The following is a 4,173-nucleotide window of genomic DNA, read 5'->3' as shown; positions in this document are numbered from 1 at the left end:
CCCCTGGACACCAGGGTCCACAGGCCGACCTTGCCCCACAGCTGGGGACCCAAAAGCCAGATCTAGCAGGCAAAATGTAAGCTCATAGCAGAGGATGGTTTCGATCCATCGACCTCTGGGTTATGGGCCCAGCACGCTCCCGCTGCGCCACTCTGCTGTAATGTCCTTCCCTCTGAGCCTGTCTGTAACAAGCCCTACAGCCTCCCTGGGGTACAGCCCAGAAGACAAAAGAAAAGGGGTGGGGGGAGGGCGTCTCCTGCAAGTGCCCTTTTAAGAATAAAGTGGATGTTTGCTCTCCCTCCCTCAACTTCTTACCCAGAGAAATCTCTGAATTCACGTCCTTTTCTGCTGTTTAAAAAAAGTCAAGAAACACAACCTTCAGCCCAGAGTGTCTTTGGACGATGGTGGCAGGTTCTGTATTGCAGCGATGCTGGTTGGATTTCGGAAAAGAACAAAAGCAACGTTTCTCCCCATCATTTGAAAAAGACTCCTAATTTGTCCCAATTATCAATAAACTATCCTTTTAATTCGGCTTCTTCTCTTGACCTACTTCTTCCCCATGGCCAAGGAAGCTGTTTTATCCATACAAAACTGCTTAAAATTAAAGTGTTATGAAATCTTGCTGTTCAGCTTTATAATTTGAAGAAAAAATTAAAAATAACTTTGCATTTCAAAGAGGTAGAAACTATTCCCCCAAGAACATTCTGGATATAAATCCTTTGGGGGAAAAAAATCGCTGAATTTGTGCTGAATCTTGTCATGTAAAAAGTGTCCATGGAACTTGCTGTTGCAGATAGTAGGGTGTCTCCTCTCTCAAGCCAACAGAATCATCAGGAAAAATAAACACAGAGACTGAAACTGCTGGAGTTCTATGGCCAGACTATGAACACCAGGACAGTCAAAGGACATGGAACTATTTCTCTTTTTTTTTTAACTTTTTATTTTATATTGGAGTATAGTTGAATAACAATGTTGTGATAGTTTCAGGTGTACAGCAAAGTGATTCAGTTATACATGTATCTATTATTTTTTCAAATTCTTTTCCTATTTAGGTTGTTACATAATATTGAGCAGAGTTCCCTGTGCTATACGGTAGGTCCTTGTTGGTTATCCGTTTTAAACATAGCAGTGTGTACATGTCAGTCCCCAACTTCCTAACTATCCCTCCCCACCACCCTTCCCCACTGGTAACCATCAGTTCATTCTCTAAGTCTGTTTCTGTTTTATAAATAAGTTCATTTGTATCATTTTTCTTAGCTTCTGCAATATTTGTCTTTATCTGTCTGACTTACTTCACTCAGTGTGACAATCTCTAGGTCCATCCATGTTGCTGCAAATGAGATTATTTCATTCTTTTTAATGGCTGAGCAATATTCCATTGTATATATGTACCACATCTTCTTTACCCATTCATCTGTTGATGGACATTTAGGTTGCTTCCATTTCTTGGCTATTGTAAACACTGCTGCAATGAACACTGGGGTGCATGGAACTATTTCTACAAGCAGGGTTAAATGAAGCCACAGGCACGGTGTGCAGTCCCACACTGGCCACAGCGCTGAGCCATCAGAATCCCAAGGCCTGGAAGCTGGAGTTCCTGGACCCAGTGAGAACAGGAGCTGTGGCCTTCTTCCCTAGCAGGTTGTGGACCTTCAGCTAGTCAGGGAAGAACTGAGGAATACCCAGGCCTTCTCCCCGCTCCCCTAACCTCTAATCTCCTTACCAGTGCCTCTCATTGGCTGCAGCCACTCAGCTCTCTTGCCCTCCAGCTTCCTGTTGGTCTTAGGGAAGAGGAAGGTAGTGGTGGATCTAGAGGGGAAGCAGAAGACACCCAGAACTGCAGAACACAACTAGAATCCAGACGTACAACCACATTGCCAAGGGCTCTGAAGGGAGAGTGAAGATGAGGGAGGAACTTTAGCAAAGGCCTGGGCAAAGCTACCAGGCAGGGACTTCTACAACTTTAGTGACACATCCAGCACAAGGGGCAGCCCCTGGCTCAGAATATCAAGACAGACTGGCAGTTGCCTTGGGGGATAAGGCTCCCTGAAATGCACCCACAGGGCTGTACCGTGAGCCTGAATCTCCACCACCCGGGTCTAGGATATTGTCTGAGTCTGATAAATCTAGCCATATAGGTACACTGTGAGGCAAAAAGGTGGCCACTGGGAGAAGACAGGGGGAAGCCCTCTGGGCAGCACATCTCATCAATGCCTCAGGCAGGGCCTGAACAAAACCACATTGGAGGGTTGGGGTCAAAGCTCTTTGCCAGTGAGGTGTGGGGATGGACTTTTCTGAACGGGTCCAGAATTTGAGAGATTCATATTCCACACAAAAGCTCTTCCAAAGGTCTCTACTGTGGGAAAGGCTGAACCAGGTGGCCTAGGTAACCTGCAGATACCTGTCAGACTCCTTCTTCAGCCATCCTAGTGATGCTTGCTTAACCGTCGGACCGAACTGGCCGTGGGGACAGGGAAGGAGACTCTCCCACTAAGCCTGCCCTGCCTGACTCCCACGTACAAGTTTTAGTGGCCAACCCTAAATCCCAATATTGGCTGCGGGGCAGAGCGGGCAGCCAGCCACCTGAGGGTGAGGCCACATCGGAACAGACTCTAATTCCGGGCCTGGACTTATTTGCTTTCCATTCGGGCACCCCACTGTCATCGCGTCCTTCACAACACCGCTCCCAGCAAACCACGGGGCTTTACAATGACAGGTCTCTGCTCGTGGGAAAGGATTTCTCTTTTCAGTACCTCACCACCAGAGGCAGTGCCCTAGAAAGGCGCGTCAGCGCCTATTTGTTTCCTCAGCACAGCTGAGAAGGGACAGCGCAGGACCAAAGCGAAGGAGCGCTCCGTTCCCGCTGACAATTGTGCCCAATTGCTCGGGAGGAGGCCGCCCCGCTTTCCGCCTTAAGCCCCGTCGAACTCGGGGCCCCGGGCCCACTACCAAGCGTGGCACCCGCTCCACTCGTCGCCGAAGGAGGCGGCGGACGGCGGCCACGAAGCCCCAGACTCAGCCATGACCTCGCCAGGTCTCGGCGGAACCGGGTTCCTCCCTCTGCACGGCGTCGGCGGTCATGTGGGCGCGGTCACGTGGGAGGGCCGTCACGTGCCCTGCGTATGTCCGCCTCAGGCGGCGGCGCTGCTGTCTACCCCTAGCGGTTGTGTACGTTTCGCATTTAGTGGCGTGGGTCGGGGACCCTAGTGGCCGCGCTGGGGACAGGGCGAACTCCGGGCCTGCCCCCTCCATGGGGCCGCGCTGATTGATGCCCCTGCCGTGCAGACGCTGCGCGCTCCCGGTCGGGCCCCAGGTGTCCTGCTCCACGCAGGGCACAGGATGGGTGGGGTCTCCAGCTTGTGCAGTTTGGAGCTCCCTTTTTAAGAAGAATACGGAATTAGATACGAAGGTGAATGTTGATAAGAATAAGTAACCACAACAAACTGCAAATTATACACAGCTGATTAATATCACAAACTTTAAACAGTTAAAACATTTCACTGGGACTACCTTGGTGGCGCGGTGGTTAAGAATCCACCCGCCAAGGCAGGGGACACGTGTTCGAGCCCTGCTTGGGGAAGATCCCACATGCTGCGGAGCAACTAAACCTGTGCGCCACAACTACTGAGCCTGAGCTCTAGAGCCTGTGAGTCACAACTACTGAGCCTGCGGGCCACAACTACTGAAGCCTGAACGCCTAGAGCCCGTGCTCTGCAATAAGAGAAGCCACTGCAATGAGAAGCCCGTGCAACGAAGAGTAGGCTCTGCCCGCCGCAACTAGAGAAAGCCCGCGCGCAGTGATGAAGACCCAACACAGCCAAAATAAAATAAAATAATTAATTAAAAATAAAATAATTAATTAAAAATTTTTTTAAAATAAAACATTTCACTAGTTAACTGCCTAACACACCTCATATATATTTTTCTTATTTTTTTTCCTTTTAGTTGCAGCATGCGGGATCTAGTTCCTTGACCAGGGATGGAACCCGGGCCCCCTGCATTGGGAGCGTGGAGTCTTAACCAATGGACCACCAGGGAAGTCTCAATTTTTTCTAAATTTTTAAATGCAGACCTTAATTACTCCTTCATATGGGAATGATTTGGTAATACTGTTTTTATATGGTAAATAGATAATTCAGTCTTTTCTTTAGCAGGGTTAATCAAATTTTGCTT

At 49.1% G+C, this 4,173-nt stretch overlaps 1 non-coding gene across 1 annotated transcript; it reads right to left on the bottom strand.

The window, feature by feature from the left end:
- Positions 1 to 85: 85 nt before the first annotated feature.
- On the bottom strand, positions 86 to 157 carry TRNAM-CAU (transfer RNA methionine (anticodon CAU)). Its single transcript has one exon. It is a non-coding gene; the product is annotated as a tRNA-Met (tRNA).
- Between the last annotated feature and the right edge of the window lie 4,016 nt (positions 158 to 4,173).

This window comes from Balaenoptera acutorostrata, chromosome 20, assembly GCF_949987535.1.
Source record: "Balaenoptera acutorostrata chromosome 20, mBalAcu1.1, whole genome shotgun sequence".
Lineage (NCBI taxonomy): Eukaryota > Metazoa > Chordata > Mammalia > Artiodactyla > Balaenopteridae > Balaenoptera > Balaenoptera acutorostrata.
Note: the sequence above shows the minus strand (reverse complement) of the source record. Positions and strands in the feature narration are given on the sequence as shown.